This window comes from Mus musculus, chromosome 12, assembly GCF_000001635.26.
Source record: "Mus musculus strain C57BL/6J chromosome 12, GRCm38.p6 C57BL/6J".
Classification (NCBI taxonomy): domain Eukaryota; kingdom Metazoa; phylum Chordata; class Mammalia; order Rodentia; family Muridae; genus Mus; species Mus musculus.
Window position 1 is genome coordinate 56,622,166 of NC_000078.6, and position 22,419 is coordinate 56,644,584.

At 41.9% G+C, this 22,419-nt stretch overlaps 1 long non-coding RNA gene across 5 annotated transcripts in view; it reads left to right on the forward strand.

Annotated features, from left to right (window-relative positions):
- Gm26973 overlaps positions 1-5,602 on the forward strand; it is a 90,578-nt gene extending 84,976 nt beyond the window's left edge. For all 5 annotated transcript variants that reach the window (XR_872770.2, XR_872771.2, XR_872772.1 and 2 more), the window contains one exon: positions 5,446-5,602. This is a non-coding gene — a long non-coding RNA (predicted gene, 26973). The remainder of the gene's footprint in view (positions 1-5,445) is intronic.
- Positions 5,603-22,419: the final 16,817 nt, after the last annotated feature.

Below are 22,419 nucleotides of genomic sequence, written 5' to 3' on the forward strand. Positions count from 1 at the left end.
CTTTAATACTAATGGATTTAGGGAAGTGGGATATATAAGGAGAAGCTAGTTTTACCCTTATGATGTCCCATGATATGTTTAGGTTCATCAAGTCACATAACTGAAAAGAACTTTAGCTTAGTCCTTCTTTTCCAGAAGAAGAAAACACACACACACACACACACACACACACACACACACACACACACGAGAAAGAGACAGAGACAGAGACACAGAGAGAATGTGGATAATTTGGCCAATTTTTCAAGAGCCAGATTGGGAGCTCAGATTTCTTTAGCCTATGGCTCTGTCCACTTAAGCTTTCCATACACTGAGTCCACAAGTAGCTTATCTTTCCCTTACAGAAGGAGACAAATGCCTCCCTTTGGAAGAAATTTTTTCCATCTAGCGATGCCACCCACACTCTCCATCTTCAGGTGTTCAGCTCCAGGCCTTGTTGCTTCTTGTCTAGCAAATCTGCACACTCTCACCATGCTTTGGCAATTAGAGGGAGCACTGATGTTTTCACTTTTAGGGCCTCCACAGCTGCCCCACCCCAACCCCTACCAAGCATCTGTGTTTCAGGATGTACACTTTCTAGTGTGTGAAGCCCTGAAGTAACATTGCATCATCTTGATTCACCCACAACATCTTCTAGTAAAGTCTTTTCTCTTCAGCACATATGAAGCCGTATGTAAGAGTCGACGCACATGAACTAGAAATAAGTATACTTTTCTCGAAAGAAACATAAACATATCAATACTGATTGCTTAAGAAAAGCAAAGGGAAATGTAGTAGGATTATAGGAGCTTCAAGGGGGGAAGAATTTTTGCTCACTGGAACAATGACGAAGAAGGCCAATGACACTCACACTACTTTTCCTGGAAGATATGCAAATGAACTGAGAAGAGATGTTTTTTCTTTCTTTTTTTTTTTTCCTCCTTCCCTGTGCCTGCTTTCCAGAGTCTGGAGAGTCAGCACTGCAGAGAGAAGTGAGCTCCCTGCCAGCCTACCTTTAAAACTCAGGACCCACATTCTATAGTCTAAAGTAGGAATTTTTGGTTTCATTGGAGACTCAGTTGTGTTGTGTGATGTTTTTCTGGAAACTGTCCTATAAGATGATATTTTTCTGAAGCGGACACTTAAGAGGATGTTTTGCCGAAGCAGACAAATGGTGGTTTTCTGGAAGTTGTCTGGTGAAAGGACATGTGATGTTTTGCCAGAGTGGACACTTGAGAGGACATGTGATGTTTGGCAAGGATATAAGTATAACCTACCAGACAGTGGATGATGCTCAGCAACTCTTTGCTGGTCTTCATTAGGCCTCATTGAGGCTGGTCTTCGCTGACGACACTTTTGCATTGGTTTACCTTGCTTCCTTTCCTGATCTTCACCTGTCGTGACTTCTTAGAGAGAAACTCACCTAAGAACTTCTGGAAGTATTCTGGCTGCCTCTTGCCACTTCCTTGGGCTCATGCCAATTGGTAGAGTCTTGCAGTTTCTTCTGCATTGAGACACTGCTATGGATTTGTGTTTGGTGTTTGCAGAGTAGACTGGATTGCCTCTGCTGATTTGTGTTTGGTGTTTTGTTAGTGGATTGGACTGCTGACCACAAAAGTTGGAATCACCCCCAAAGAACTATTTATAAACAGGTCCATAGCCCCGTTTCCTATTAATTTTTCTTTTCTTCAACCTCTGGTGAGGGGTCGGGGAGGGAAGGGAAGTTGAAGTGTTTAAAAACTATAATTAAAGTAGGTTTTGAAAAAAATCTAAGCCTACAATAGTCAAAAGTGTTTTTCTCTTAGTTGCTCCTTGAATATTTCAAATGTGTTAATTCCCCTTCTTTACTAAATTTTAAGCCTCTTCAGACACCCTTTATTTTGAGAGGGAGTTGTTAATACAAAAATAAATTGCTGAGCTGCGTGGTACCTTTAATCACAGTACTCAGGAGGCAGAGGCAGGTGGATCTCTGAGTTCAAGGCCAGCCTGGTCTATAGAGTGAGTTCCAGGTTAGCCAGGGCTACACAGAGAAACCCTGTCTTGAAAAACAAACAATTGAATATAATGCAAATGGATTGTTTTAGATGGTAAAACATTACATCATAAAGAACTATAGTTGTGTGTTGCTCTAGTGTACCTAATTAGGTACGAATATAAGTGTGGGTTAATTTCCCACCCATCGGAACAGTATAAAACCACTTCCTGCTTGAGGCATTGTGGGATGCCACAGGAGGATTAGAGAGAGGTTGGCTTTGATAGAAAGGCAATCCTTTGACTCTCGGGGCAAAGTTCTCTCCCCTTGAAGTGAGTAGGACACAATAGGTGATAACAGCTGATTCAGAATAGTTAACAGTCTAGTGTATAAATATGTAAACATGGGTAAGTATGTATTTAGACAATTTAAAGTGTGTCTCATTTACCCAATTATAAACAGCTGTCTGAGAGCAATTACGATTTATCATGTAAATGCTTATTTGCATAATTCAAAATATGAATATTATTTGCTTGATAAAGACTGTAAATAAATGGCAAACTGAACTTTCTCATGCTTAGAGTTTTAGGTCGTCCTAGAGGACTGAAAAAAGAGCATTTTGCTCAAAATGATACCTGATTTTAGTAATTCTACAAGGTCTAAATAACCACTAATTTAATGAGAAAGGGGCAAAAGTTTTAAAACAAGAGTGTCTGTCTGGATGAGGAGTAAGGGAAGAGGTCATATTCCTTTGCTAGTCATTTCAGGGAGTTTCCTGTACAAGGATGGTAAATTGCCTCAGGGTTATTTGCACTGAATGTGTGTCTTGAACAGTGAAAAATTTTAGGGTAACTAGCAATTACTTTTTGTTTTATCACTTGATATAGGCAGTCTCCCAATAAAATCTCATTCCTTAGAAGAGTGAAATACTAAATGAATAGGTATAGTTCTAAGTATACTAAGGAACTTTTTTTCTTTAAATATAAAACTATTTAGGCCAGCATAGGACACACACTTTTAACTCTAGCATCTCTGGAGGTAGAGGCAGGTGAATCTCTATGAGTTTAAGTTCCAAGCTAGTCTGGTCTACATAGCTCCAGACCAACCAGGGATACCTAGTGAGACCCCACCCTGCTCAAAATGTATAAAAAAAGTAACAAAATGCTTTTATGGGAAAAAGTAACAAAATATGAACATTTTGTGTATTTTAGGGTTGAGGAGATGGCTTAGTAGTAAGAATTTGCCTGGTGGCCTAATTGAGATCTCTGAAGCCCAGAATTTATGTAAAACGCTGGATGCATCTTGGAATTCCTATAAGGACTTAGAAGGAGAATCAGCTGAAAGCTTTGGGGCAACTGGTCTGAAACACACTTTGGAAACAGAGGAGAGCAGCTTCAACAGGTGGAAAGCAAAGACCTTCTGAAAGCAGTTTTTTCACCTCTACACTTTTATGCACCCTGATAGTAATTAATTAGTTACTTAATTAGTTGATTAAAATAATAGTTTCAAATTTTCCAGTGCTTAAAACAATGTAACTTGGTTCTCCTGTAGTTCTGGGAGTGAGAAGTGTGAGACTGAGTTGTAGGCAGGGGCAAGCTTAGTGATGCTAAGGTTTAATCCCTGCACTCTGGAAACAGCAGCAAGCAGATCTCCGTGCTTTTGAGGCCAGCCTGCTCTACACAGGATACTCCAGGCCAGCTGTGGCTACATAATGAAATCTTATGGTTAATATGAGCAGAGCTTTGCATCTTTTAGAGCTTTTTGGAAACTGTCTTTCCTTGCCTTTCCCTTGTTCTGGTGTTTGCTGGCAAGGCTTGGTGTCCTGTCTGCAGCTCTCCTTGGCTGATGTCTCAAGGCATCTCCAACATCTTAAGGTCTCTCTCCATCACAACTCAGGTTTCTTCCTTATAGAGTCACACAATGGCCTCTCAGGGCCATCTCATGAGCACTCCAACTTTGCTACACATTGCCTGGCCTCCGTGACTTTCAGAAACCATAAGAAGAAATCTACCATTCTCTAAATCTTGCCCCTTTCTTGCCTCCAAATCCAGTCCTACATGAAAGTTTGACAGTCAGTTTGGGGTGGATGGTCACTGCCTCAGGCCACCTGAGCAACCGCTTTCCTGAGTAACTGTTCTCTAGGAGAAAACACTCAGGCTCTCTCCTTTCATAAATTGAGGCTTTAGCTGGGTGGGGTCTTGTCCTGGGGAGAGCTTTTCTGTTTTGAAGCAGAGTAGGGGGGTGTTAATAATGTTAATTTCAACAATTACAGCCTCTCTGCCAGAATACACCTTGGCTGCCCCATTCACCTAGTATTCTTTTCCTCTCTCAGATGCACATGTAATATTTCTTCCTGCCAGACCTGCTCTTGTTCATTGTAGAACTATATAAAGCCATCAGCAACAGCCAATCCACATACTCAATGTTATGCTCTCTAGCAAATTAGATTATTGCTTTTTAATTTACCCTCACATAAGTTGTTAGGAAATGGGCAGAAAGCATCCAAATTCTTTGCCCAAGTGCAGCATGAACAGCCTCTATCATAAGTGCTGATTAGACTCTTTGTTCCCCTCTGGAACCTTGTGAGCTGAACCCTCACCATCTGTATTTCCCTCCTCAGCTTTGTTGTCTGTCTTCCAGGCTTCTACTAGGATGGCCCATTAGCCTCTGCTCACAGCATTCAACCGCATCTCTAGTCTAAAGATCCAAAGTCTTCCACATTCCACCACAAAAGACATGGCTAGTTTCTTCACAGCAACGACCCCACTCTCTTGGTATCAGCTTCAACTAGCCATTCTTTTTTTTTTTTTTTTTTAAGATTTATTTATTTATTTATTTATTTATTTATTTATTATATGTAAAGTACACTGTAGCTGTCTTCAGACGCACCAGAAGAGGGCATCGGATCTCATTACGGGTGGTTGTGAGCCACCATGTGGTTGCTGGGATTTGAACTTCCGACCTTCAGAAGAGCAGTCGGGTGCTCTTACCTACTGAGCCATCTCACCAGCCCCTCAACTAGCCATTCTTCTGTTGCTGTCGATGTGAATGACATGACCAACTGTAACTTGCAGAAGGAAGAATTTATTTTGGTATATGTTTCCAGAGGGCTAGAGTCTGTGGTGGTGGGGGGGAGGCAAGGCATGTTAGCAGGAGCAGGAACGTGAGAGATGATCACATTTTATCTGAATGTGGGAAGTGCGAGTGCGTGCGCACACACACACACACACACACAGAGAGAGAGAGAGAGAGAGAGAGAGAGAGAGAGAGAGAGAGAGAGAGAGAGAGAGAGAGATTACATAACCATATGGTACAGTCAAGAAGTATGTATCATGCTTCCATTATGTGGAATTATCTTGACAAGAACTCTTATTAACCAGACTTTTTATTTAACCAGAATGCCTTATTCTTTCATTAGTTTTTACACACCAGATTTCATAGTCTTTTCTTGATATGAATGTGTCACAAGGTTCTTCTTGTTATCTTTCTGACAGTGACAATGGAAGAATCTTCCAGATGGACTGATTTCTCCCTGCAGCTCTTCATTGTGTTCTGGGACCAGTGAGTGCCTCTTTCAGGCCATTCGTTCGTACTTCTACAAAGCAATGACTTTATCCCAAGCATTTAAATTTAAAACCGGTTTACTCATGACTATTACTGTATGTGAGTGTGTGAGTGTGTGGTGTGTGGGGAACAGGGTACATTGCCATAGCACACATGCAGTGGTCAACAGATAATCTTGTGGAGTTGGGTCCTTTTTTCTTTTCTTTTAAAGATATATTTATTTACTTTGTGTATATGAGTACACTGTAGCTGTCTTCAGACACATCAGAAGAGGGTGTTGGATTCCATTACAGATGGTTGTGAGCCACCATGTGGTTGGTGGGAATTGAACTCAGGACCTCTGGAAGAGCAGTCAGTGCTCTTAACCACTGAGCCATCTCTCCAGCCCTGGTTCCTTCTTTCAGTCTTTACATGGGTTCTGAAGGTTGAGGCCAGGTTGCCACACTTTCATGACGACAGCGTTTGCCTGCTGAGCCACCTCACTGGCCCTACACCAAGCATCTTGGTAGACACTTTATAAAAGAAATCTCATATATCATAGTCATGATAGGTATTTTTTTCTTCATGCTTTCGATATTACCATTTTATAGATGAAAATACAAAAACTCCTGTAGGATGTGTGTAATATTGCCACACAATATGTGCCAATATTGCAAGAACGGCCCGGCAGCTGGCTCCAAACTGTCACTTTCTGGTTTTCTAATATCCTAAGTCCAGTCTGAGAATGCTTCATACTCTCTGTGGCTCTTCAGCCTTGCTGTCCTGACATCTGTCTAACCTCTGCTAAGTGTCTTCTGTGCCCAGGAAAGGAATATCAGCTAAGAATTTGAAGACTTCTATCAATCAGGAAAACACTTACTGTGTCATTGTATTAGTCAGGGTTCTCTAGAGTCACAGAACTTATGGATAGTCTCTAGATAGTAAAGGAATTTATTGATGACTTACAGTCGGCAGCCCAATTCCCAACAATGATTCAGTCGCAGCTGTGAATGGAAGTCCAAGGATCTAGCAGTTACTCAGTCTCACGCAGCAAGCAGGCGAAGGAGCAGGAGCAAGAGCTAGACTCCCTTCTTCCAATGTCCTTATATTGTCTCCAGCAGAAGGTGTAGCCCAGATTAAAGGTGTGTTCCGCCACACCTTTAATCCCAGATGAAAGGCGTAGCCCAGATTAAAGGTGTGTTCCTTAAACTTGGAGATTCAATCTTCTGGAATCCATAGCCACTATGGCTTAAGATCTCCAAACCAAGATCCAGATAAGGATCTCCAAGCCTCAAGATAAGGGTCACTGGTGAGCCTTCCAAATTCCGGATTGTAGTTCATTCCAAATATAGTCAAGTTGACAACCAGGAATAGCCACTACAGTCACTCAGAGACTCTCGTAGATGGGCTCCTGGAAAAATCATGGCAGAAAAAAATCAGGGCGCCATAGTGCTTCCAAAAGAGAAAGAAAGACCCAGAAGCCGGGAATGGGCTCAAGAGCTGGTCATAGACTTCTTTTTTCATTAATTTGTTTATTTGTTTGTTTATTTTTTATTGGATATTTTCTTTATTTACATTTCAAATTTTATCCCCTTTCCAGCCCCCGAAACACCTTTATCCCATCCCTTTCTCCATGCTTCTATGAAGATGTTCCCCTATCCACCCACTCAAACGTCCCTACACTGAGGGAACGAGCCTTCACGGGACCAAGGGCTGCTTCTCCCATTGATGTCTGATAAGGCCATCCTCTGCTACATATGTAGCTGGAGCCATGGGTGCCTCCATGTGTACTCCTTGGTTAGTTGTTTGTTTAGTCCCTGGGAGCTCTGGGGCCTGGGGGGGGGCTGGTTGGTTGATACTATTGTTCTTCCTGTGGGGTTGCAAAACCTTTCAGCTCCTTCAGTCCTTTCTCTAACTCCTCCATTGGGGACCCTGTGTTCAGTCCAATGGTTGGCTGCAAGCATCTACCTCTCTATTTGCCAGGCACTGGCATAGCCTCTTAGGAGTCAGCTATAGCAGGCTCCTGTCAGCATGAACATCTTGGCATCTATAATAGTGTCTGGGTTTGGTAACTGTATATGGGATGGATTCCCAGGTGGGGCAGTCTCTGGATGGCCTTTCCTTCAATCTCTGCTCCACACTTTGTCTCCATATTTGCTCCTTTTCTGAAAAGCAATACCAGAAGTAAAATGAAGTGCCATGTTGGGGAGGGACCTGCTCCACACCAAGAGGTGTTTGATGATACTGACCAAGGAGGAAAGCCGTACTGAAAACCTTATACGGAGCTGTAGTGGTAAGGTCAGAGCCCTAGAATGTCAGACCTGCTCTCAGCTTGCTGAAACTCTGGCTCCTCTGACGTCATCATCGTGCAGCCTCTCTGCTTTCACCAGTTTTATGAGAGCAATGGAGTGGTTGCCATTTATGCCTTCTGTACAGATTGATCAGCACTGACAGACAGCAGATCTATTGAGGCAAAGGCCTACTCCTCACACTGACTTCACATCATCTGCAGTGCCCGAGGAGCTACAAAACCTTATCCACCCAATCCTTGGCACTCAGAAAGAGCCGGGCCTAATTAACATAAATAAATGGAAAATCCAACTGATAAGCTGGGGAGTTTACTTACTTTATTATGACAATTATTTGTTTGTTGTTACGCTTGTGTGTGTGTCTGTGTGAGCGCATGTGTGTGTGTTTGTACTATGAGTGCATGTGGTTGTACTTGCAGGTGCCAGGGTGTGTGTGTAGGTCAGAGAATAATTCAATTAGTCAAACAATTGATCAGTTAATCGATGTAATAAACTTTATTTGTTTTTCTTATTAAACAAAAGGCACAGTTTACTCATTCCCAATATCTCATCATTACATGAAAGAGCCTTTATCTTTTACATGATAGTGTAAGACTCATTTGCTACAAAATGCTTAAAGAACTGTTTTGGGGCCAACTCCAGTGTTTAGGGAAATGTATATAATTGGTATTTAATGCTAGCTTTAGAGGTTCCTGTCTCCTTAGTTTTCCATCCTCCTCTATCCCCGTCCCCCCCATGCATTTGTGTGTGCTAGCAACTGAAAATAAAATCTGGAGTGGAAGTCAGACTTCTGAAGTTCCAAAATCATCTGTGGTGAAAGCAACCCCACTTCAGTGTTTTGTTATATGACACCATTTTCTTCTGTTAATTGAAAGAAAAAAAAAAGTGTTTTATAGCACCTACCAGCAAAGACGCCATAGATAGGTCTTGAAAGTGAAGAGGGATTTGCACACTGGCATAAAAATGAATTTTGTTGGCTCTTAAACTGTTCCAAGTCTTCACTGAGCCATTGCCTAAAACTTTTCCAAACACCAGTTTCACAATAAAGTCTCAAATGTGCTCCACAGCCTTTTCTCACGTGTTTCTGCTGGTACAGCCTATGGATTAGACAAGTCCCTAACTGTAGCACCAGAAGGGCACATAGGCGACTCTTACCATGTGTTACTAGCAGTGTGCAAAATTTACCATGCTGAAGGGCTATAAAGCAAAGCTTGTGCTTAACTTTACACCAAATTCCTATAAAAATACTATGAATATACAGACAGACACACTCTAAACCAACAAATCAATGAACAAGTGTACTAAACTAAGAAAACTCAGCCAGCTCACCAGCACTTGTACAAAAACACAAATGCTTAGGAAACTGCTCTATAAGCAGTCCAAACATGTCAGCTACTATGATCAGTCATCGTCGTCGTCGTCGTCATCATCATCATCATCAGCAGCAGCAGCACTGTCACAGGAAGTGATGGGCATTGTATGTAGGCAGGAGCCAGAGTCAGTCAGTTCAGCTCAGAAAGATTCTCTCTAGCATACTTTCCTGGAGATCTCTAAGTCTCTCACAAGTATGTTTGGAGTTCTAGGGTTAACTGCCTAGAGGTAAGAGGCTGAACCCATAATCTCCTAAATTCCTTCTAGCTCTGAGAAAATTCCCACTTAAAAGCAAACAAACTCAGTTTCAGTCTTGGGCACAGAACCTTAAGTAACAGAACTCCTTCCGTTTAGCCTTATGTCAATAACCAAAGAAAGATGTCTTCCAGTTCTCTGGACTTCTCATTGGTCAACACTCACACACTGAAAACAATTCCTTTAATAAGGTTAAATTTTTTACCTAGTCAGTACATGTATTAATGCAGTTTTTAAAAGACCTGGCTTTTAGAGGCGAAGGCATTTGCCACAAGGCTATCAATGGATGAAAATTAGATAGTGTTTTGGAAAAATACCCTAAAGAATATTACAAAGCCTGTTGGTGGGGTATGGTTGGCATCAGGTTATTGCAATTGAACAAAATACATCAACGACCCTAAGAATGTAAATATATTTTCACCCATTTACCTGGTAGAAACATGTTTCCTCAAGGAAAACACAGAATTATATAAAATAAATGCATAGATTTCATTGTAGATTACTTAAGAGATTGGGAAAATGGGAGTGGACTAAGTTATCCAGGGTTGGAGCTTGCTGGAAATAACAGTTTTATCAAGTTATGGACTAGATCATTCATAATTCATAAACTAGAAAATTCATAATGACACAGTAGAGGTTTCAAATGACATGATAAGCAAACAAAATCCTGGGATATAAAATTCTAGAAACAACAGCATCTCCAAAATGTAAAATGTAAGTGAAAAACCACACAACAAGCTACTAAAATGTTGACTATGATGGTCTCTGATCAGTGACATTGGGTAAGTTTTTCTTTATAAAGTTCTTTACTTTCTAAATTTTATATTTTGAACACATATGACTTTAATGTTTAGGGGAAAGTACTTCAAGTGTACTATATGGGCTATTATATGTTATAAACTAATAAAGTTGAAATGTATAATAATTAAATTAAAAATGTACCCTTTTGTAAAACATAAAAAATTAAAAATATCATTTAAAAAGAATTATAAGTAGAAGCTGTTGGCTTCATTTGGGAGAAAATAGTATATTAACTGTCAGAAATCTGGTTCATAATATTTTGTCTGTAATTGTACAACCGAAACGAACCACTTAAACCCGTTTTGGATGTTTCCTTATTTTGGAGAAGCAAGTTGGCTGATTCATGATCTTCAAGTTTCCTCCTAAATTTTAACCATTGGCATAGCCACCGCTTGTCTCAAATGCATAAAAACGAACAAACAAAAAACCCCACACATTTGTGGGTAAGCAAAAGCAGCGCATGATGTGCTGAGTGCGAATCCGTGGGGGCTTCCACAACAGCTGAAAGCTCCTGTTTAATTCCTGAGGTTAGAATTAACACAACTGTGGGCATCAGGCAGAACAGAGTGAGTGTGACCAAAAAAGGATGGTGGGAAAAATGGGAGGGCTGGGGGGTGGGGGGGAGGGTTGTGGGGGGGGGGTGGTGGATGGGGCAGATGGACGGAAAAGAAGAGTCCTGCTCTGACAGAATCAGAGAGCTACTCCATAACCAGTTGGTGGTCAGGGGTTGATTGATCAATGGTGAGAGACTAGTTGACAACTCACCAAAGGATGAGCAGGGAGATGACCTTTCACCTCCACACTCCCAGCACAAATTCCCCAGAGACTTAGTCTTAGCTCCTTGTGATGTCAAAAAGTAAATGACAGAAGACAAAGTTCCACTCAGGACCTGGCTGACGGGATAGTTTTTGACTTGTGCTTATAAAACAAGTGAGAGGCATATTTTTAACCAACAACAACAGCAACAAAGAAAGAAGTTTCGGGTCAACGTGTGAAAGAAGAATAAAGAAGAGAGAGGGGAACCAAGAAGTCAAAAACCCCGGCGGTGTCCTAATCTTGGCTTTGCTGAGGTCTTTCTGGGTGGCCAGAAGCCATTCACCCTTTTGAGCTTCACCCTCCTCCCAGTGAAATGGAGGCAGCCATTCCTGCCCCTGTCTCAAGCAGGGAGGGCGTGAAGTGTCACAGATGCTGAGGAGTGAGTGGGGCATTCAAACCTTCAGTCCGGCTTCCCTCCCCTTCTCTGCCCAGCTGAATATAACAGTAGAGTTGGTACTGAGGGCAGGGTGGGGAAGAGAAAGGAGATCTTTTTCTTGTATATCCCAAACATTAAACTATGATAATCCTGGAGCCCACATCAAATGCCAAACTCTCTAAAGACTGAGTCAAGCAGTTGAATTTCTAGGAAAAGCACGGAGTCTTTAGAATATCCAGATTAGTTTATCTGTGGAAATAGGAACATTGTATCTTCTCCTCAGCCTCCATTTAATTTGCGACTGCCATTAGTCATGGCTGTCCTTCAGTTCTCCATGAAAGGCTTCCCGCTTAGTGTTTGAAATATTGAGGAATAGTGATATTTTATTAATGCCAAGGGCATCCTGTTCTCCTTGTAGTTTTAAAAAGACAAAATATAGGCTCAGCTTCATATTTTGCTTAAATTCCATGGCATCCTTCCCGTATCTTTCCTAGCTCTTATATGTAGCTGTGTCTGTTTGTAAACCTCTGCTCGATACAGGAGCCATTAGGCTATCTCTTTATGGGAGATAATTGGGGAGCCTTTCTATTTATAGGCTCAACTGATTGTAATCCCAGTGGCTCTGAATTCCCAATAATTCCTTGCCAAGTACTTTCCATGATGACAGATGATTTGAAGACCTCTGTCAGTCACCAGCAGAGGTGACGAGAGCTCGAGGAGCTATGACATTAAGGGGCCCCTTTAATCCAATCAGTTGCAGTGCGCCCTCCTTCCTGTGAGCCAAGTGTGGATGAATCCCTTAAGAGCAGCCTTTCCTTCATAAAAACTGGCCTTGAATCAACTTCACTTCTGGGTGAGCCGTGCTCAGCCTCTCATAGTAAACTGTTCTAGAGAGACTTTCATCTTGCTTGCTAGTTGGCTGGGAGGGGTGGAGTCTCAGCAGAGGTTTAGGAAGCTAACTTGCGAATGCATCTCCTGCAGTGGCAGCTGGGTGTGAGTGAAGACAATAAAGTCTACGTTGAACTCAACAGTTACTTTTCAAAGAGCTAATATAAAAAAATATAATATTTTAATGAGTTCTTTGAGACTTTCATGCACTGTATTTTGATGATATTCATCTTCTTCCTCCGATTCCTCCCAGCACGCCCCCCCAAAAAAACTTATCAAAGTACAGTCTGTGTTGACCAGCAACTCCTGGACGTGACACTTACTCTGGGTTTATTGGGTGCCACACCCTGAAGAACACTGGGCTTCTCTCTCAGCAGCAGTATCTCAGTATCCGTATCTCCTCAGCTAGGGGTGGGGTTTGGTACCTACCTCCCCTCCCCCAGGTGGGACTTTGCCTGTTTTGAGCTTCTGCAGGTCTCGGGCATGCTGCTACTGTGTCTGTGAGTTCACACCTGTGTCTGCTCGTTGTATCTGGCAAATGCTATTTTCTTGAGCTATCCATCCATCACTTGTCCTATCCAATCCTTCCCACTCTTCTTCTACGTAGATCCCTGAGCCTTGGGGCAAAGGGGTGTGATGCAGACATGTCACTTAGGGAGAGTATTCTGAAGTCTCTTGGTCTCTATTTATGAGAGACCTAACCTTTTGGTTATCATCCCCAAGTATGAAAGGAGTGGAAATGGTTAGTGGAAGGAGGCATTGAGTTCGATATTAAAAAGGAAAAATCATCAAAAATTGGCAATGATCTAAATATCCAATGAATAGGTACTAAAATTTAAAAATGTTTTAAATTTAATTTTGAAAGATTTATTTATTTATTTATTTATTTATTTATTTATTTAATGTATATGAGTACACTTTATTTGTCTTCACACACACCAGAAGAGGGCATCAGATCCCATTACAGATGGTTGTGAGCCACCATGTGGATGCTGGAAACTGAACTCAGGACCTCTGGAAGAGCAGCCAGTGCTCTTAACTGCTGAGCCATCTCTCCAGCCCTTAAATTTAAATTTACTGTGTGTGTGTGTGTGTGTGTGTGTGTGTGTGTGTGTGTGTGTGTGTGTTTCCTCACAAGTAGGTAATGCATATGTCGGTCAGAGGGCCATTTTAGGGAGTAAATTCTTTCTTCCAGCACGCAGGTTCTGGGACCTCACACTGGGGCCATCAGACTTGGCAGCTGGTGCCTTTGCCTGCTGGGTCATCTCACCAGCCCTAGAACCGGGTTTTTGTGAAAAGTGGGCCCCGAGATGAGGAATTACTCATGACACACTATGAAGTGAAAGGCAGTTGTGTGCAAGGCAGTCGTGTGCAGACTTGTACAATTCCTTTTGAGAATTTGTAGCCCTAGAGAACAGGGTTTAAAGTCATATTTTAATGACTTGGAGTTGGGGAGGGAAGAAACCACTGTAAATGACGTTGAAGTGCATGCTCTAACCTCCCTTCTCCCATGTCTTCACAGGCACGGTGGATTCTTGCTGGCAAGGGGAAGAGGATGAAGAGTTTGTGAACCGTTTAAGACTTCAAGTTCAGCCATAGCAATCAATTAACAGACCAGTCAATCAGAGCATGATGGGGGGTGGGGTGTTTACCTCCACAGTCAGCTGATCTTAAAAGTCCTTCAGCACTTTTGAGACAGTGGTTCACAATGCAGTCTGCTTAGGTGTTGATAAATAGACATAATGGTCCATAGTGGCTGGAACCTAGTAGGTCTGCAGTGTGCAGGTGAATTCGCAGCTCTTCATTTTCATAAGCCCTTCATGCCTTTCTTCGACCACTTTCTGTTAACAGTTACTCTTTGTATGAATACACACACACACACACACAAACACACACACACACACACACACACACACACACACACACACACGGTTGGATTCCCCTCCTAAAATGATTTTCTCATCCTGTATCACCAAACTAGAAACTCAATGTGTAAGAGACCACCCTTTCCCTTTTCCAACCTATAAGACTCCTTTTCTCTTCCTTTCAGTTTGGTTCTTAGTACCTGTTCAAAGCTAGTAAGTACCATTCGCTAATTAGTGAGTGGCAACCCCGGGTGTGTGTGGGGGTGTGGGGGGGGGGGGAGGGTGGGAGGTAGAGTCATGCAAGGTGATTGGCCTGGGGCGAGAGGGGAAGAGACAGAAACAGGATCAGGAAAGACAAGAGGCAGCAGCCTTATGAATGCTATGAGGTCTAAAATTCAATGAAAATCCTCTTCTTTCTAAATACGACTCTGCCAAACATACGACACGACAGAGAGCAAAACCTGTTTAATAACAGACATTGGCAGGGAATCGTAATGAAAATAGTTACAGCAAACGAGCAGCGGGTCCTGGTCATTAGCTTAGCTAAGGGGAAATTATGTTAGTCCATGAAGGGTCTAAAGGAGCCTCAGCTTCTAGATCAGGGGTCCTCAAGGACCCGTGAGAAAGCAAAGCAGAGGTCCTTTGTCGCCATCTAGAGGCTAAAGCCTGGAAGTATTGGCTGAGGAAATTTAATCTGGCTCGATGTAGAAAACCTCTCTGTCCAAGTTTAATTAAGGCAATATAAAAACACCAGCCTCGGGCTTACCCAAGCCAATCAGTCCTTTGTCACCGGGCAGAAATATGTGTTTAAACTCAAATATCCATAATGATGCAATGATTTCAGGCTGAAAACACATTGATTGTCTCTAAACCTTGACTAAAGGCAGGAAAACACATTTAAAGAATGTGGAGTAGGTGGGGGTTGAGGGGGCGGCCTGCACTATCTTCTAACTGACGATCTTAGGAAGTCGTTTCAGCTTACAAAGCCTCCTCCTGTTATATAAGAGTACAGGACTGAACTAATTTGACATTACACTTTTCTAAACTCTAATTCTTAGAAAGGTTTCTAAGCATTTGTGACTGTGGAGTTCTTATCAAAGAAACCTGTGTCTTTGCTGCCCCCTAGAGCTCAGCCTACAACGTGCAAGAATTCCATGTAAAAATACCCCAAATTTTGTTTGGAGAGGTTGGCAAGTCCCTGTAATCCTCAGGACGCTTTTTCCTCTTTTTCTTTTCTGAAACAGGTTTTTCATTCTTCCCACCTTGGCTTTAAACACATCTTCCTACATAACTCAGTTCGACTTCTTATTCCAGAATCTTCCTCCACCAATCCAACCCACCTCTTTCCGGCCTTGCTTTGCCTGCTGGAATTGAAAGCCGTTCTGTGTGTTTAGCAGACAGGGCAAGCTTCCCAAAGGATTCTCTGATCTGCGATGCCTCGTCTGCGTGAGCAGCACCGGACACTGGGGAGGGTTATCTTCTCTAAGGCCAGGAGTCATGGTTTATAAAATATAATCCCAGATGCTCTTCTTGTGTCCCCAAAAATGTATGCGCCAGACTCTCCAAGGAGAGCACTGTCAAAGGTCGGGGGAACCTGTTGAGGAACCGTTTCTGCAGTTTCTTTGAGAGTTATAACAACGAATAATAAATTATATCAGATATACAGCTAATATTTTTCTTTTAAATATTTTAATGACTTATGATTATGTATATTTTTGAAGTTCAATGTGATCATTTGATACAGTCTATTGTGTTAAGTCAGGGTAATTAGTGGGTTTTGCTTTAGCAACTCTCAAGCTTATATCTTCTTGCTGTTTTGAGGTATCATGATAAATAGTTGCAAAGGACCGAACCTGACTGTTCTAACAAAGACTAGGATTACTCCCTCCTACTTACTATATTTATACACCTGTTGTCAAAGCTGTCTCAGTCTTCTGTCACTTTGCTTTTTGGGGACTCCTAATGGTGACAAGCGCCCCTCACTCCACTTCCAGGGACTCCAGTGAGCACTGCATGCATGTGATAATGCGCATATTACATACAAACAAAACACTCACATATAGGAGATAGTCAGTTGTTGAAAACACCCATTGGTTAGTTACAATATCATTAGCATTTGATTTTATTTCTTTTAATGCTAAGCTATTTGACCATAAACATGGATTTTCTTCTATTCACCATATAGACCAGCTACTGGGTCAACCTAACAACATAGCATTTTCCTTCTTTTTTACCCAAGGCACAACACCTTCACTCCCCGTAGAACAGAAGGCAGAAAAAGATTTAGCCTGTGAAGTGGAAATTTCTGGTTTCTTTGGAAGATCACTTGTGTCACATGATGTTTTTGAGGAAGCTGTCTTGTGAGAGGATATTTTTGTTGAAACAGTCCCATGAGAGGGCGTGTGACCTTTGCTGGAGCGGACCCTTGAGAGGACATATGATGTTTGGAAAGAGTGTAAATGGAACCCTATAAACACTAAGAGGATGCTCTGGCATCGATGGCCATGCAGTGGTTCGCTGGTCTTCTATAGTCTGCATTTCACAGAGAGAAACATGCTGAAGAACTTTTCATGATATTCTGGCCGATTCTTGCCGCCTCCCTCAACTCGTGCTGATTCAGCAGAACCTTTCCGTTTCTGCTCGACCCAGTTGTTGCTACTGATTCCTGTTTGATGTGTGCTATTGGAGTGGACTGCTGGTATCCTCACAAAGAAGAGTGGAATCACACCCAAAGAACTACTTCTAGACAGGCCCACAACCCTCCTTTTCCTTATTCTTTCTTATTATTTCTTATTCCCCTACCTCTGGTCAGTGGGCCAGAAGGGAGGTTGAAGCATTTAAGAACCCTAAATAAACTTTGGAAAAATCTAAGCCTGCAAGTCTGGTTTCAAGGTCTGGCTTTTGATGTTAGTCATATGTTCTGTAAAGCCCCAAAACCACCCTACACCCATGAGTCCTGCTCCCTACTTCCTGACATGGTCAAAGGTCATCTTTCACGCTGTCCACCTGGACCACACTGACTTGCAGAGGACAGACTGAAACAGTCATGAGAGTACAAAGTAGCTTTGCCACTCAGAAAGGAAGAGCGGATCTGAAGCATAGCATCCCACAATCGGACCTGGAATCGTTCCCCAAGTGTAATGAATGTAGGCTTAAGGCAGAGTTGAAGAAGGAGGTGGAGACACCTGTTGGTCATCACACAGCTTGCTGGAAATACCAGGTCTCTTTCCCCAAATGTCAGGGGGATTGCCCTTTCCTACACAATGAAATGACCAATCAATGTAAGAGGAACAGAAGACTATCACTTCTCAGGGCTGGGGGCAAGTTCAGTAGGTTAAGTGCCTGCCATTCAACCCCAGAACCCATATATAAAAATTCAGTGTGGCGCTGTATACTCCTGGTCCCAGAACTGGGGAGAGAGAGACAGATAGATCTCTAGGGTTCACTAGCCAGTAAGATAACCTAATAGGTCCTGGGCCTACACACACACACACACACACACACACACACACACACATGCACACAAACACGTGAACTCATGAGTGCACACACACACACAGACAGAGACAGAGAGACAGAGACAGACAGAGACAGAGAATATATCACTTGTCTATAAAGTGATTACAAAGCAAAGTGGAATGCTTCATGACCTTAGTAAGGACAGTTGACTCTGGAGTCAATGTGACCTTTAAAAAGACTTTATATAAATGAGTGTTGGGCTTTTGCAGTTTAAGTCATTGATACTTGGTGATATTTGTTACATCAGCATATCCAGGCTCTCCAGTGCATGCCTTCAACTGAACTTTTTTTGGTCTGAACATTATTGTCCCTGACAAGAAAGATACAACCAACCTTCTCATTTGTCTTGATCTCTACAAACAATACAACCTATCTATTTTAGACTTACCCATATATGGATTTTTTTTTCATTTTTCTAAAAGTAATTGTTTGGACCCAACACTCCCCTTTGGGTGTTGCTCAGTCCCCTTATCAGAATAGTCACCCTGGAGCTGTCCACCCTCTGGGCCTTCCATCACTTATGATGATAACTTTTTAATTTTAAGCTTTAACATAGTACTCGCTGACAACTATTTGTGTTATTTAAAATCTAGGCATCACTACATGGATTCCGTGGGTATAAAAAGGAGAAAAAGGGAGCATGTAAAGTTGGGAGGGAAAGTGGTGGGGGTTAGGGGAGGACATGAACGGGGAGAGAATAAGGGTAGATTTGACCAAAACACATTATATACATGTGTAAATATTAAACAATATGCCTTTAAAGTAAAATTTGAATGTGTCAGGTTTTCTTCAGCAGTTCCTTTCCTTTCTATGCCAGAGTCCTCATATTTCGACAGATATCAACATTATTATGTGACTTACTAACATGCTTAGCTTAATGAGACACTGGTGTAATTTCCAGTACCTAAAAAGAGTACGGAAAATAAAACATTCAAAGGTGAACTGCAGGGATCCAGTTCTGGTGGTCATGACTGTAATCCCATATAAAGCCACACAGGAGGCTAACACAGGGAAATTGTAAATTTTGAGACAGCCTGGACTATCTAACAGGATCCTGCACTATAAATAATGAAGTAAGCAAACACTCCACTGACGGGAATGGAAGTCCCCACACAGTTCTTACTCTCAGTTCGTTTTTGGTGGAGTTTATGGGCCCCTTGGAGATAGATCACCAATGGAGAGCTGACCTAGCAGGTGTCACCTCTGGCTAAATTTGCCTCCCAGCTTCCCTTTCAATTTGGCTTTCTGTGTGCCTCTTAGGTGATCTCCTTACCCCTCTGGGTAGCTGTCTGGGTCTGATTCTCTTTCAAAATGATCCAGTCCATCTCCTTCAAGAGAGCTTTCTGGTTACTAAAAGCGTCCTAAGAATTCATCTTGCTAGCTAAATGTCACCAGAAGAAAAGATCAACTACTCCAAGCTGAATTCGTTATCCCTGACAGATGGGCTACGTATTTCATGTGGCTTATATCCAACAGCTCCCTACCACTGGTCAAATCACTTCAGTATCTGACAATATGATCGGCAACTAATTCATCTTGAAGTGTTTGACCAGAATCTACACAACTTAAAATTAGAAACGCTATGTAGGTTTTGTTGAGATTTCTTCGATGCCTATGGTAGATGGTTGCTAACATATGCTCTGAGAACTTTCCAGGACTTGGGCTGTAGTTTACAAATGAGAGGCCCTTTCTGTGATGGGTTGGAGTTCCCAGCACTCTTTCTTGGGAGTTTCTCTGACCTTGCCCATAGTGTGCTCTGCGCTCTTCCTTCATGTAACAAAGGGATTTGGTTATTCAAAACTCTTAACCCAAAAATCTTAGCTCAAATTGTTTTATCTTAATAAAAACTCAAAATATTGAGATTCAAATTTCTGACCGAAATCACAGCTTTGAACTCTCTGTTCTCCAATGCTTGTGAAAAGCCAGTTTCAGGAAGTAGTTATAGAGTCTGGCTCGAAAGGACAGACAGACAGACAGTCTTCTAAGAAGTTTTCAAGCTTTTCCTTAAGACCACACTAGGCCATGTGATTCTTTTTTTATTGGTGTGGATCCTTGCTTTGGCCTACACTGAAGAACTTTATGAGACTTGATGGTCACTTTGTGGGAATTTTGGTTGAGAAACCGTCCACTGCAAGAATGGTTCCTGTAGGTGAGATCTCTGGAGGTGTAAGGGAAAAAGCAGGCTTCTCAAAACTCAGCTTGCTCCTAGCCAGTGAGGAGTGTGAGCTGTCAATCTCAGTGTGACTGCTGCACAGCAACTAGCAGGACTTTAGAGTTTGCGCTGCTTAGCATCAATACTGATATTTTCTACCTAATTTTCTTCTCTTAGTTTCCAACCTCTGTTTGTTTTTAGCCTTTACTTATATTTATTTTTGTAACTTGCTCTAAGTCCTTCATAGAACATTTGGTTATAATCAAAACTAAATCACCATCTCAACTCCCATTTCACCTCCCCCATTTTCCTATTTATTCATTCATTCATTCATTCATTCACTTTACATCATGGTTGCACCCCATCGGCTCACAGTTCCCCCCTAACAGGCCCTTTCCTTAGTCTCCCTCCTCTTCTCCTCTGAGAAGGGAGAGGCCCCCCGGGTATCCAGCATGGCACCTCAAGTCACTGCAGGCCTAGGCAGCATCCTCTCCCACTGAGGCCAGACAAGGCAACCTAGTTAGGGGAATGGGATGCACTGACCAGCAGCAGATTCAGGGACAGTGCGGGCTCCAGTTGTTGGGGGACCCGCATGAAGACCAAGCTGCACATCTGCTTTAAGCCTCACTAGATTTCCTTAACCTCTCTTTATCAAGGCAAGTAATGAGTATGATGAGGAGTGCTAGTATTGAGGGGTGAAAATATTCCCTATGCTAGATTAACTGGAATATTTTATTTTACGTAATTTTTATAGCCACCCCACAAAGAAGATACTATTTCCCAATGTCATAGGAAGGGAAGCAAAGCTTAAAAGTTTTAAATTATTTTATATGATCCAAGATAACATTCCGGAAATAACAGAGCCCTCCAAAGCCTCTGTCAGGGTTAGGATGTGGGTTCACTGATAGAGTACTTGCCAGCCATGTGCAAGGCCCTGGGTTTGATTCCCAAACACACACACACACACACACACACACACACACACACACACACACACACACACAGAGAGAGAGGGGGGGGGGTTCATTTCTCCACTATGAATAAGGAATGGTGGTATGCAAGGTATCTTAACCATTCAAAACATACTTTTCTTTCTTTCTGAGTGACTGCATCTCCACCATCCATTGTTGAATGTGAGAGCTAGAGTTCAGACTAAACAGAAAAAGGCAAAAATCCATAAATGTTTTACTGAATTTCTGCCACAGGGCTGAAGAAAGAAGAAACTAGAGGTAATATTTTCTTTAGCCTGTATGAGTAAATTTAGGTAAATTTTAGTGAAGTGATTAGATTTTAGTTCTAATTATAAGCATCATAGACACAAATCAAATATTTCAAGCTAAACTAGTTGCAAATCAAATATAGAAAGAACCCTGCATTTACTTAATTTTTAATTTAAAGTTACAAAGTAATAACATATGCAATAAAGTTTCTCCTCGTTAGTGTCCAGTTGGAAGATTTTGATAAGAGCACACACTCCCATAAGCATTATCAGTAAAGTGCAAACTTTTATGTTAAGAGAAATAGATTAGGCACAAAATGATGAATATTATGCATTCTTATATGTGTAAGCTAAAAATGTTGAGTTTATAGAAGATAGCAATCATCTTCAGAAGAACAGGTAAGAAGTAGGGGTAAAGGGAGATAATATCAGTAGAGAAAACATAGTTAGAAAAGAATAATAGTTTCCAAAGTTCTACAGCACAATAGAGTCACTGTAGCTCATTATAACCCTTATGTTGTTGCTTAGTTGTCTTCTTTGGATTGGCCATGATCATTTCTGTCTGAATCAGAACAATAGTGATCACCTTGTAATACTGGTTGGATTGACATTTCCTCATGGAGGGAGAATCAAGGTTTGAGAAACTCACGGGACTCCCAGGGCTCGTGAGCTCTCATGATGCCCTCGCGGACATACTTTTTCCAATCTGTGGGTGAAAGATCCTGAGAGAGAGTGAAAAATTACCTCACTAATAGCAGGGAGTAGAACTTGCCCCATTGTTCCAGGATGCCAGGTGTTTTCGGTTTTTGCCTTTCTATAGCCCAATGCCAGGTGTTTGCAGTTTTTATGTCTATATGAAACCCTTACCCCTTGAGCTTGTGGTCGACTCCTCTACCCCTGTGTGGGATACGAATTGTCCCCAGTGCACTGGTCTTTCCTGAATAAACCTCTTGCAGTTTGCATCAAGATCGTTTCTCGTGAGTGATTTGGGGTGTCGCCTCTCCTGAGTCAGAACGTGGGGGAGTCTTCACGTTGTGGATCTTTTATTGGTTCTCTTTCTGTATCTGGGATGGGTAGACATTTCTTTTTGTCTTGAAAAGTCACAGGTTATTTGATGTCTGAATAACGGGCTGACAGAATCAATGGTACGTGTGAATAAAGTATCTTCTGGGAAAATCCAACAATGGCAGCCTTCTTTTGCAGTTGAGATGGAATGAGGCTGCACAGGCAGTTGTAAGGTTCTTGCTACTCGTGAGAAGACATGAAAATAAGAACTATGGTATCTGCACAGGGGGAACTTGCACAATTAACAGATAAATTACCCTGAGAAATGGATGTGTAGATAACGTCTTAG